The following is a 13,875-nucleotide window of genomic DNA, read 5'->3' as shown; positions in this document are numbered from 1 at the left end:
CAGGTAGAGACATAAATTCTCCCTTAGGAGGGAGGGTCCTGAAAGTTACACGGCGAAGGGTGGGATGTACGATCTTAACATGGACTGAGGCCCACGGTGCGCTCTCCTATGTTTACTCAGAGGGGTTTGGAGGTTGAGATGCTGGGGTTAAAGCTAAGGCCTGTGCAAGTGAAGCTTCATGCTTGTTGGGAAATGTCTCACAACGGGTTGGCCTGGAGCAGCAGAAGGCAATTTACAAAGGGGGTGGACGACTCTCATGAAAACGAGCTCCTTTGGGGGTTCACACGGAGCTGGGCCAAGGAGCTTACCCAAGTTAACAAAACTCCATCTTTGAAGGAAGGGGTAGCCCCGATTACTGTATGGGGGAGTTCTCTGCCCTCTTGGGGGTCTATCCTTGGAGACAGCGCACGACTAGTCTTAATTGGCATGCTCTCCAGGACGTGCAACGGTCCCAGCCACACTCAGGTTAAGGCCGAATGCCTAGGCAGCTGTCCCCAGACTTTAGGGATAAGAAGGGTTAACTCAGTCCTATCAGGAGTTGAAGGGGCTTAGAAACACTGTTTTCAACACCATGCCTTTGTTCATTAAGTATCCAGTATGTTCTCTGTGCCAGGCACAATGGTGGGAACACTGAATAAAGAAACAGTTCCTTAGTTTCAGGTGTTGTTGATAATGCGGGAGGTGAGGCATAGGGACAGGGGTGCCATTTACGCGTTGTCTACAGCTGCTTTAGCACTAGAAGGGCAGAGTTGAGTGGTTACGACAGAGACTGTAGGACCTCTGATGAATAAACTATTGACCGTTGGTTCTTTTCAGAAAAAAACTTGCCAATTTGTTGTCTAGTAAAAGACAAACCGGCCGTGACGGTACAGCATGGTAATCCTGCGACAGAAGGAAGTACGTGGCTTTGGGGGTGGGGGTGGGTCAGGGAAGGCTTCCTGGAGGAGGCAGTGTCTAATCCGAGACCTATAGGGGAAAGACTGCAGGCAGAGAAAAGCATGAACACAGGCCAGAGGTATGAGCGAAGGTTGGTTTGGGTCCTTCCCTGGGGGGGCAGTGGGATGGGGCTCCCTGAGCTGTGGGCTTACCTCTTCCCTCCCATTAAAACTGTGCCCTTTGTCCTCAGGCCCTGCCTCTTGGGCCAATATGGTCTTCAAATCTACACTCAGGAAAAAGCCCTGTGACTCAAAGCAGCCACCCTTCAGCGCTTGACTGGGGGCCACAAACGTCATCACTCTCCGTCTTGTGCCCAGAACCGACTTGCTACGCGATCTCCAAACTCTCCCACCGAGTCCAGACAGCCTCAGGATCCTGCTCAACACAGGATCCTGACCCCGTGGGTCAGCCAACGTCCTTCCCAGCCCTTCGTTAATCCGGAGGAGAAGGGTTGGCTCACGCAGTTCCTTCAGCACAAACGTACTCGCCTCTCGCAGGCAGCCAGCCTTTCCATCAACTCTGCTTCTGACTCAGAATTTAACACAAGTCAACAAATGTTCACCGAGAATCCACTAGGTGTCAAGGAGCAGGGATGAATAAACATGGTCTCTGTGCCCTAAGGAGCTCACATTCTGATGAGAGAAGTTACTGACTTCAGCTACCTCTGAGGTGGCAGCCGCCTTCCGCTATTGTTTGTGCTGGCACGGGGCACACTCTGGGTACAAGTGTTTCAGCCTTTCCTCCTGAGACGGGGCCATCCCTGCATGTGGCTGTGTGGCTGGGAACTCAACATCTTGGACCCAGGTGGGGAAGGATTCCAGGGGAACAGCAGCAGCTCAAGGTAAATGATGCAGTCAGGTTTGGGCCAGGCTGGGATTAACGAACAGAGCATCTGGCCGGAGCAATGGGTACAGCACCAGGGTCTCTGGATCGTTCTGATTAGGAAGCGTACTCTGGGGCTCGGATCACCGATCTGCTGAGGACAGAGGGGGGCAAGGGTGGGCAGGCAAAGAGATAAAGTGTCAGGGTCTCAGACCCCCAAATAGGAACACGGCAAGAAAGAAACCAAGGCAGGGGAGCAGCCAGTCCAGTGCTGTGCAAGGGTGGGCACACACGTGTCAGGACCCCTGCAGATTGGTGTTTAATGTGCATTTATTTTTGAGAAAGAGAGAGACAGAGTGCGAGCAGGGGAGGGGCAGGGAGAGAGGGAGACACAGAATCCGAAGCAGGCTCCAGGCTCTGAGCTGTCGGTACAGAGCCCTACGCGGGGCTCGAACTCACAAACCACGAGATCATGGAGGTCAGACGCTCAACCGACTGAGCCACCCGCGTGCCCCAGGACACCTGCAGACTTGCCAGGCTTTAGAAAGACGCCAGTTCTAAGGAGCTTGGAGGCTGATTCCTCTGGTCTAGCCCCACACTGCCCAGACCTGGTTCAAGGATCCTGGGCAGCGGGGTCTCCCTGTGTTAGAAGCCCCATGTGAACCTGTTGTGACTTGCCAGGTTTTCTCTCCTTCAAAATGCAGTGGCTGTTTCCACAGCCCCTGAGAGCCAGCAGTCACATCATCCCCCAGAAGGAGCACCCAGTGCTTCTCAGACTCTGTCATAGCCTTTGACTACTTGCCTTTCCATGGAAATTTCCAGAATCTACTAAGTAGATGCCATAAATAGACAGAGAAGGGAGTGTGTGTGTGTGTGTGTGTCTGTCTGTCTGTCCTTGTCTCTACTTACACCACAGACACAGACACACACACACACACACACACACACAGAATCAGATCTACTTCTCAGAATCAGTTTGCAAACTTCATTTCTTTAGGATGAAGGGAAGAGGAAATTATTATTAACATATCAATGGCACCTCCATGCTGGGAACAAGATTACTCTCAGGCACACACAAGCGCCCAGGGAGGCACAGACGCTGTATTTTAAATGTGCTCGGCTCCGCATCGCGCTCTCCTCCACCCTGCCCCCACTGCCTTCTTATTTTTATTTATTTATTTTTTAGTCCTCCAAGCTTGTTTCTCTTGAAATTTCCACCTTGTGGTTGTGTACTGCTGACTTCACATTTGCTGTGGTGTGAACTCCACATCTGTGAATGGATGACAGGAAAGATTAATGGCCCTGCTCCCTTCTCCTTGACTGTGGGCCCAGCTAATGAATAAATAAATAAATAAATAAACAGAGCTCCAATCCCCTAAATAGAGACCCAGAGCCGGGGAGAAAACAGCCTTTTGCTGAATCCATTCTTCAAGGAAAAACCCAACCTCTAATGATCTCTGATTTACATAGTCGGCAGTTTTTCGCTAAACATTTTCCAAAGACACAAAAGTTTGGGGTGGAGGGATTGCCCCCACGCTCTTGGCAGACGGAGGCTGGGGGCCCCCCCGAGAAGCCCACAAGCCAAGCCGAGCTGGCGCAGAGCTTGGGCTGGTGATTAGGAGGAGCTGATTTCTCACCCAGGCCGCGTCAGGCCAGGGACAGCGGAGCCAACTGATGGCAATGAAGGTGGCAGAGTGAGCCCACGGGGGTCCCAGCCGCTGTGCTCACTTCCCAGCCAGGGGGAAGCTCCCGAGGCCCCGACAGTCAGCTCAGCAAGCCTCTGCACACAATGAGGGGGAGATGATCCTCTCCTTTCTGCCTCCTTCTTGCTCCCAATTCCTGCGAAAGAGAAGCTTAGATGTTCAAGGAAACTGCTTCCCAAACCTTGAACTTCATCATTTCCAGCCAGCTCCCAGGGGATGCCGACGCTGCCGGTCCAGGGACCACAGGGAGAGAAGCCGGACCCTGAGGAGGCCGTGTCCCCTCCTCGGTGGTTCTCGTCATCCCCTGCCCACCATCCCTGGGGCTTGGCCCTGATCTGGTTCTTCAACCTAGGCTAACTCTTTGGCTTGGTGATTCCAGGCAACCTCAGCCCACACTGGCCGGTCCTCTCTAGAGCGGGCGTGGAGAGTTCTGGCCTTCACTGGCTGTGTTGTAGAGTCATGCTGCCTCTCATCTGCTCACTGAATCTCAGACAAGATCAGTTGTTTGATATCGGAGGATATGCTGCGGCTGGGTGACCGGGTCGAGGGGCGGGCGGGTCCCCGGGCAGCGAAGGCGTCCGCGTGCCCCGGGTTGCGCTGACCAAGAGGCTGGGGGTCGAAGGCAGTGGATGTTGGAGGGGCAGCGAGAGGGTCTTCTCTGCACAGCCCGGAATCTGGGGAGCCAGACTGCAGGTGCTTTCTGCTGTTTACCAGCTCACTTCACCGTCTTCCATGACAAAGCAGGGATGAGAACGTTGCTGCAGTTAGGAGGGACCGGAAGCCCCCAGTGCCGGATGCTCTCTCACATTCATGGTCCCTCTGGCTCCAGCAGATTTGCTCCCAGGAAACCAGGTAACACTCAGGTGGGCCGACTGGTCCACGCGGTGGTGAACGGAGCAGACCCGGCTGACTTTCTGTTCTGTCTCAGTGCTCAGCCAGGACGTCTGGTACCTCCCGGTCCTGGATCCCCAGCTGTGAGTCACCTTGTGAAAGCCTTAAGCTTTGGGTTATGAATCACCCCAGTGAGCTCACTCTCTGACGGCCTGGATCGTCCTCAGATGACCCCCATCCAGCCAGGGGTGCTGATGCCCCTCCCGTTCCGTCCTGGAGCCCCTGCCCTGTCGGCTCTGCCTTCACCCCCTGCATGTCCCACCACGGCTCACTTCTCAGAACCTCAGTTTGCTGGTCCGTGCCACACCTCCAAGCAGGGCAGCGACCATGCCTTTGGCCTTTGCCTGGCCTTGCCTTTCTACCCCTCTGTCCACGCCCCCTTGCCCTGGAGCCTCCCGTGTCCTGTCCCATCAGCTAACTGGGCAGCATTTCCCCCAGGGGTGTTTCGTGAAACGAATCCCATGGGATACTTCGCAAAAAAAAAAAAAAAAAAAAACTACACCCGGAAAAAAAAAATTTTTGCCCGGGGGGGGGGGGGGGGGGGGGGGCGCTGGTAGAGAGGAAATTGTATAACATTCCTCTCTTGAGGAGTAAATCTGTTTAACCTGGCTTGATTCTGCCTTACCCAGACTTGTTTGACCGTGGAGTGGTTTCAGTATAACACTTACTAACAACTGAGGTGTCAGGGGATGGGGGATGGGAGCAGCTGACACTGTCCTCTTCCAAAGCCTCAACCTGAAGGTGTGGCTGGCAGCACCCAGGGCAAGCCTGGCACCTGCAGAGGCTGTGTTTTCTGGGTGCAGGTCCCCGCTCCTGTTCTAAGTTGCAAGCATTCCTCTCCTGCTTTTGTCCCCTGGGCTTTCTGACCCCTTGATTCTCCGGAGCTTCAGCCTCCAATGCCGGACGTCTTAGGCTGTTCCCTGGCCGAGAAAGGTGGGACTTAACCTTGCAACCACCCAGAGGGCCCTGCTCTGTTCAGCGCCAGGGTTAACGCAGTGATACAGCCCAACCCAGATCCTGAGTCTGAGCCCGATGTTGTCTGTGACCTGCCCATACCCCCTTGACGTTCCTTGGTCTGGGAGCTGCTCACTGACATCTGGCCTTCCTCCAGCCAGGGGGATTCATCTCTGCTGGCCGCGGGAAGGCCATGAGTGCTGACAGTTGATGCCCCTGGGAGGTGCCCTCAGCTAGTGCCTGATGGGGCGTATTAGTTTCCTGTGGCTGCCATAACAAATTTCCACAAGCTCTTGATGGAGGAAGAGGAAGTGTTCTCTTACGGTTCTGGAAGCCAGGAGTCCAAAACCAACATCCCTGGGCTGGGCTGAAATCAGGGTGTCGGAGGACCAAGGTCCCTCTGGAAGCTCTCGGGAAGAGTCCTTTCCTAGTGTCCCTCCAGTTCTGGCTGAGGCTGAGGCTGAGGCTGGCATTGGCCACTGAAATCTCCGCCTCTGTGGTCATATTGCCTTGTCCTCCTCTGTTTGTGTGAAATCTCCCTCTTGTTTTGATTGTATTTAAGCCTCCCCTGCCCCAATAATCCAGGATAATCTCTCTTATCTCAAGATCCTTAATTTAATCGTATCTGCAAAAGTCCTTCCCCACCCCCATCCCCCCTCACCCCCATATAAGGTAACATTTGCAGGTTCCAGGGATTGGGTTCTGATCCCTTCCAGGGGCCATTATTTAGCCTACCACGTGGGGGCTGGAGGATAAACAACCAGCCTCTTGCCCCCTGGGTAAAATGATGCCGAGACTCCATTTCCTGTTGTCTCCTAGTGTTCCCGGAAGGCACAGAGGGTTTGCACCTCAGTTGTCCATAGCAGCACAGGGCTCAGCAACACACTGTGTTGGTTTTCTCTTTCCCTTCCCTTCCCTTCCCTTCCCTTCCCTTCCCTTCCCCTCCCTCCCTCTCCCTCCCCCTGCCCCTTCCCTCTGCTCCCCTCTCCTTCCCTTCCCTTCCCTCCCCCTCCCTCCCCCTCCCTCCCCTCCCTCCCCCTTCCCCTCCCCTCCCTTCTCCTTCCCTTCCCCATCTCGCTTCTGTTCTCCTCTAACGGGTGGCTCCTGGGATCCCTGCCTCAATAAACTACTTGGCCTTGAATCTTCTTCTCCAGGTTTGCTTCTGGGGGACCCAGCCTAAGAAACCCATCTATCACCAGTCATCCGCAGCAAAGGCAATAACTCGTCAATTATCTTTCAAACTCCAAGAATCTAGGCGTAGACACCCTGGGGACATGGTGTTTGGAGTCATGAATGCAGTGGCTGGGTCAGCAGCCAACAGTGTGGCTGCACTGCTTCCTGTCCAAGCGGACTTCATTCGGCAGCAGGATGGCATCTCTGCGTATCTACCTTGACATTCACCCCAGAGCAGAAATCTTGGTGGGACGTAAAGAGCAGAGGTTCCACCGTAGCCGCCATCATCTGTTTGATGCAGAGATTTGACCTGCTCCAGACGCTGGGGTAGCAGAAGCCCTCGTTAAGCCAAGCAGCTTGCAAGGGACCTGAAATCTGATAGCTGCTTAGAAGAGACGAGTATCACACGGGCATAGACCTGCATGGGGCCCAGGGAACCAGGAAGAACGACACTGTCTCCACTGGCTCCTGAGGAGAACGGGCCCATCCAATGATATTCTGGTAAATGCTTTACAACGGGCTCTCTGGGCTCTCTTGGGTTATAACATTTGCCAGTTTCTGTGGTGTCAATATTCCCGCGATGGCCAATTTCAAGCTACCAATTTGTCCACTGGTTTGAAAAGTTCCCGATACTTAAAAAAATTTGTTTAATGTTTATTTATCTTGAGAGAGAGAGAGAGACAGAGAGAGAGAGAATCTGAAGCAGGCTCCAGGCTCCGAGCTGTCAGCACAGAGCCTGATGCAGGGCTTGAACTCACAAACCGTGAGATCATGATCTGAGTCGAAGTCAGATGCTTAACCGACCGAGCCACCCGGGTGTCCCCCAAAATTCCTGAAACTTTAACAGTGAACTCTTGCAAGCCAGCATGAGCTAACTCCAGTGTGTTATGACCTCTGCCCTTTATTTCATTGTGTTTTTTAAAATTGTTTTTATATTTTATTTCTTGGAAAGATTCTTATTAAATTGTATTGAAGTTCAGACTTATAGAAAAATTCCCAAAACAGTAAATGAGACCCCTGTAGACCCTTTAACTTGATCCATCAAATGTCAGTATTTTGCCATTGTTGCTTTATTTCTCTTTCCAAACGTATATATTTGTTATTGTTGTTTTATGATCGTTGACCCATTAGAATAAGTTTCAGGCACCTGACTCTTGTTCCTAAGTACTTACTCATCTTTTTCTCCTGGACCCCACATCTCCCCAAACCACGTTATCATCTGATCCGCAGCTGGTATTTAAATTTTATCTATTGTCTTAGGAATGTCTTTTATTACAATATAATGCTTTTTTCAGATCCAAGATCTGATCCAGGGTCCTGTGTTGCATTTCTTTGTCAAGTGTCTTTTCTCTTCTTTAACCTGGAACGATTTCCTCACACTTTGATGCCTTTTGTGAAACTGACATTTTTGGGAAACATCCAGAAAAGTTTTGTCGGATGTTCTTTAATTTGGGTTTAGTTTAGCACAGAGGTACTGTTGTGTTTTTTTTTTTAATTTTTGGTAAAGGAATACGCTAGATTAGTTATTATTCATTTAAGTTGTTTGAGGAATATATAAAGAAAAACAGGTAGGAGTAAAAATATAAATACCATTCATTAGTACGCTACTCGGAAAGGGCCACTCCTGACATTTCACTGTGTATCCTCTATGTTTTGTTTATGTGCACACACTTACTTGTTTTCCCAAATCCAAAGAGGGAATTGTAGGTACACGCAAACATCAAGCTTTTACTAGTTAACATCATGGACGTCTCTCCGTATCATTTAATATCTCTCTACACCGTCTTCTATGGCTACAGAATATTGATCTGCATTTATACCGTTTCTAATTTTTCTTTTGAAAGAAATTTGTTAAAAATTAAAAAAAAATGCTTTTATTTATTTTTGAGAGAGGGACAGAGAGAGAAAGTGGGGGGAGGGCAGAGGGAGAGGGGACAGAGGATCCAAAGTGGGCTCTGTGCTGACCGCAGAAAGCCTGATGCGGGACCTGAACTCACGACCCGTCAGGTTATGACCTGGGCCCCAGTTGGATGCTTCACCGACTGAGCCACCCAGGTGCTCCTTTTTTCTTAGAAAGCTCAACGCTGGGTACACTCATGGTAACTTCCTTGGGAAAAAAAAATTCCCAGTGGTGGAATGGATACATCAAAAGGTTCAAAAACATTCAACAGTTATTGCTAAATTGTCTTTCGGAAATTTCCTAATTTCTATTTTACCAGCAGGACAGGAAAGTTGCCATTGCCCCACATCTCCCACATCACTAGGAGTCATTTTATTTTAACTTTTTGGCGTGGAAAGTGAGTCCTTTTTTGTTTTAGAAATATTTTATTATGAAGTATTGCATTCAGAAAGATAATGGAGATTAATAAAAGGACTGCTTATAAACCTTCACACGTGGCCAACTTTATCAGATCTTAATATTTTCTGGTCTGACTTCAGATTTCTTTTAGTAATAAAACACCATGGACACGGTTGAAGGCCCCCAAACGCTTGCTTCCTGATACGTGTCCCTTCCCTTTTTTTCCCCCAGAGTGGACGTTGGCACGGGGTTGGTGCTTGTCCCTCCAATGCGGTTTTTGTCCTATTACTAGATACATATGGTTGTTTCATTCACAATTCTGTGATGACTAATGACATCGAGTATGTCTTCAGATGCTTATTAAACGCTCGTACTCTGTGCGTGGACTGTTCAAGTCCTTCTCCTATTTTTGTTTCGGTTGCTACTTATCTGTAGGATGTTGCGATGCTGGAGGAGGCCTCATTTTTCTTCCCTGGACTGTTTCTCTGCACTTCTAGTCCCCTTTCTTCTGAGCTTCTTATAACACAGGTCTGGCCATGACACCTCCCTCATGAATTTCTTATTTAATTTTTCTTTTAACATTTATTTAGTTTTGAGACAGAGAGAGACAGAGCATGAATGGGGGAGGGTCAGAGAGAGAGGGAGACACCGAATCTCAAACAGGCTCCAGGCTCTGAGTTATCAGCACAGACTCACGGACTGCGAGATCGTGACCCGAGCTGAAGTCGGACGCTTAACCGACTGAGCCACCCAGGCGCCCCATGGATTTCTTTAAGGATTCCCTGCTTTCTTTCAGACAGAGTCCTGACTCCTCAGTGAGGCCTGTGCTGATGTGACCTGGCCTGTCTTTTACCACTCCATATTCAACTCTACCCTGTGTATTCTCCCAGTCTTCCAGGTGCTCTGCACCAGCTGGCATTCTCAAACATGCGCCTTGCTCATGACTGTGCTTTTGAACATGCCATTTCTTCCTCCTGGAATAAATGGCCTTGCAGACTGAAAACTTACATCTATCTGCCACGGCCCACATGGGCAGTCATCTTTTCCTTCCTTGGTGGTCCCATTCGACCTTGTGCAGATTGTAGGGCTACACTCTGGATGGAGATGACTTGTGGACCCTGGATGCCAGCTGGCACCTCCTGGTCCTTAGAGTTCTAGTGAAGATTGTTTGGAGCCTCTATTTTTTTTTTTTTTTAATATATGAAATTTATTGTCAAATTGGTTTCCATACAACACCCAGTGCTCATCCCAAAAGGTGCCCTCCTCAATACCCATCACCCACCCTCCCCTCCCTCCCACCCCCCATCAACCCTCAGTTTGTTCTCAGTGTTTAAGAGTCTCTTATGCTTTGGCTCTCTTCCACTCTAACCTCTTTTTTCTTTTTTTTCCTTCCCCTCCCCCATGGGTTTCTGTTAAGTTTCTCAGGATCCACATAAGAGTGAAACCATATGGTGTCTGTCTTTCTCTGTATGGCTTATTTCACTTAGCATCACACTCTCCGGTTCCATCCACGTTGCTACAAAAGGCCATATTTCATTTTTTCTCATTGCCACGTAGTATTCCATTGTGTATATAAACCACAATTTCTTTATCCATTCATCAGTTGATGGACATTTAGGCTCTTTCCATCATTTGGCTATTGTTGAGAGTGCTGCTATAAACATGGGGGTACAAGTGCCCCTATGCATCAGTACTCCTGTATCCCTTGGATAAATTCCTAGCAGTGCTATTGCTGGGTCATAGGGTAGGTCTATTTTTAATTTTCTGAGGAACCTCCACACTGCTTTCCAGAGCGGCTGCACCAATTTGCATTCCCACCAACAGTGCAAGAGGGTTCCCGTTTCTCCACATCCTCGCCAGCATCTATAGTCTCCTGATTTGTTCATTTTGGCCACTCTGACTGGCGTGAGGTGATACCTGAGTGTGGTTTTGATTTGTATTTCCCTGATGAGGAGTGACGTTGAACATCTTTTCATGTGCCTGTTGGCCATCCGGATGTCTTCTTTAGAGAAGTGTCTATTCATGTTTTCTGCCCATTTCTTCACTGGGTTATTTGTTTTTCGGGGGTGGAGTTTGGTGAGCTCTTTACAGATTTTGGATACCAGCCCTTTGTCCGATATGTCATTTGCAAATATCTTTTCCCATTCCGTTGGTTGCCTTTTAGTTTTGTTGGTTGTTTCCTTTGCTGTGCAGAAGCTTTTGATCTTCATAAGGTCCCAGTAATTCACTTTTGCTTTTAATTCCCTTGCCTTTGGGGATGTGTCGAGTAAGAGATTGCTACGGCTGAGGTCAGAGAGGTCTTTTCCTGCTTTCTCCTCTAAGGTTTTGATGGTTTCCTGTCTCACATTCAGGTCCTTGATCCATTTTGAGTTTATTTTTGTGAATGGTGTGAGAAAGTGGGTCTAGTTTCAACCTTCTGCATGTTGCTGTCCAGTTCTCCCAGCACCATTTGTTAAAGAGACTGTCTTTTTTCCATTGGATGTTCTTTCCCGCTTTGTCAAAGATGAGTTGGCCACACGCTTGTGGGTCTAGTTCTGGGGTTTCTATTCTATTCCATTGGGAGCCTCTATTTTGTATCTGACATTTATCCCAAACTCTCCCAAGTTCTCTGCCTCGACACCTTGGTCCTGGGCCTTCGGTCTTCGGGGTTGAAATCCATGGTTAATGCTTACAGACCCAACTGGGAAACACAGTCCCTGCCTCGAGGCCCACGAAGGACCCCACTTCTTCCCAGCATTCATGAGTGTGCCAAGCTAGCAGGATTTAAGTAAAGCTGTATTTTGGGGGCGAGGGGTTAACGACCGGAATACATCCTCGTCTTAAATAACTTCAAGCCACTTAATCAACAGGGCTTCACCAGATGTCACAGGGTGTCATTCTCCCCAGGTTTCCTTCCTTTCCCTTCTCAACTGTTTCCCCTTTTTCGCTCTCCTGCCCTGTCCTCCCAGGAGTCAGGACCATTATCTTGCTTGTCGTGTGCAGAGAAGTTCAGTTCTTTTCCTCTGTGGACTCCCTGCCATGCCTCTGGGTCCTCGCTGTCCATCTCAGGTGGCTCGTTGAGGCCTTTGCACAAAGACGGTCTGCCCCCTGCTCCCAGAGGGGCTGGCTGTTAAGAGGTGCTAACCTCTGTCACCCTTGGATGCTCGTCTGTCACCACCAAGGCCCTGGGGGGCCCCTTGAGGACAAGCAGGATGAAAAGAACCAGCTTCGTTGTGGCAGCGATGGTTATAAGGAGGAAATGAGAGGTTTTCCTCCATCTGTTTCTTACTAGATATTGCTTTTCACTTCTCCTCATTTTGACTGAATTGACCACACTGGTCGTCACGTAGACCCAGCTGTCTCTGTGTCTCAGGGCTTCTCTGGCCCTCGTGGCCTTGTCCACTGACAGCCGGCCCTCGGAGAAGGAGGTCGGTGAGCCCAGATGCCAGTGTATTTGGGAGCAGAAAGCTGGTCGTGGCACTCCTTGGCATTGCGGGGTTTGGAAAACACCCACCAGCAAAGGTGCTCCCTGGAGCTGTTTTGCCCTGGCCTGACCCAGCCCATACTTGGCATCTACCACTCTATTCCATTTTTTTTTTTTTTTTTGGTCTGGCATTTCTGAGCTCCACCTCGGTGTCACACTTCTCCTCATTTTCCTCTCCAGCACCTCTGCCCTAGATCAGTCATCACCATCTCTTTGAGGTGGGTAGTATTTTTATGCCCGTTTTCGCGATGGAGAAATTGAGGTCTAGAGATGTTAGAGCAGAGCTAGGACTCAAATTCGGGCAGTTCAGCTCTGTACCCTCTGCATAAAAAGTAGGACAGGGTCGGGGCACCTGGATGGCTCAGTCGGTTAAGCGTCCCACTTAGGCTCAGGTCATGATCTCACAGTTTGCGAGTTTGAGCCCCACGTCCGGCTCTGTGCTGACAGCTTGGAGCCCGGAGCCTGCTTCGGATTCCGTGTCTCCGTCTCTCTCTCTCTCCCCCCTCCCCCACTCATGTTCTTTCTCTCTCAACGATAAACATTAAAAAAGAAAAGGCAGGACAGAGTGTAGTAAGATGGGCTGGACCCTCAGCCCCAAGGACAAGGGACAGTTGCGCACTGACCATTGGGGTCAAATATGCGTGAGTAGAGGACGGCCCAGGTGTTCAGGGGCCGTGCAATAGGTGAGTCAGTGGTCAAGCCAGGACGTGAGCCCGATTCTCTCCACTTGTCCTATGCCCCTTCTAATACCTTATGCAGTTTTATTAGGCCACACCAGGTAAGGCTGAGTATTTGCCTTCGGTCCTACGATTTCACCGTGGGAGGTGGGCTCAGGGTCTGGGCCTCCTGGGTCCTGGTCTAGGATTTTCCCACCACTCCGAGCGACCCTCTGCCCACGACCGTCCCTTTCTTTGCCTGGTTTTCTGTCTCTGCTTCTGCCTCCTCTGTGGGGCAGCCGGGCAAAGACACATGAAGACTCCTCCAATTCAGCGGCCGGCAGCCTGACGGTATAGTCCGCCCGCCGATGCCACAATCCAGCTTTCAGAGATGCCAGTGTTTACGTGAGCTCTGGGCTGAGGAGGGCATCGGTGCTACGTGTGGGGGCCCTCACCCGCTCATTGCCTGCTTGCTTGCCTCATCTTGCCGGTATGTCATCACGTGACAGGTCAGGCGGTGTTTCTGACTGTTCCGTGAGACCCGGGTAATGATGTCAGCTTCCTCCCCCCACCTTAACACGCACTCACATGCACACACACACACACACACACACACCCTCACTTCTAGGCACCAAATGGCAGAGGTCGGTTCCAGGGCAGACCAGCCCTTTAGTTCTGGGCCTTCCAATATGATCTGGGGTTTGGGGGGCAGGTGACGGGGAGGCTGAGCTGTCACTTTGAATTGCAAAGGCTCTATCCATAATGCATAAAGGGGCCTCTGCGAGTGGCCACAGCCTCCTGTCGTCCTGCGGCTCAGGGAAATTAGACAGCTTCAGAGCCCCTTATGAAAATGCAATGTATTACCGCTGCTTTTTGACTAGTGAATTATGCATTCAAGAGTGACAAATTCCAAGATGCCGCCTTTATTAGGAACTCAGTGGCGGGTGGGGTGGACAGTGCTGTCTTCCAAGCTTGTGA

This window comes from Herpailurus yagouaroundi, unplaced genomic scaffold (genome assembly GCF_014898765.1).
Source record: "Herpailurus yagouaroundi ecotype Mexico unplaced genomic scaffold, PumYag 196, whole genome shotgun sequence".
NCBI classification, from domain to species: domain Eukaryota; kingdom Metazoa; phylum Chordata; class Mammalia; order Carnivora; family Felidae; genus Herpailurus; species Herpailurus yagouaroundi.
This window is presented reverse-complemented; position numbering follows the sequence as displayed.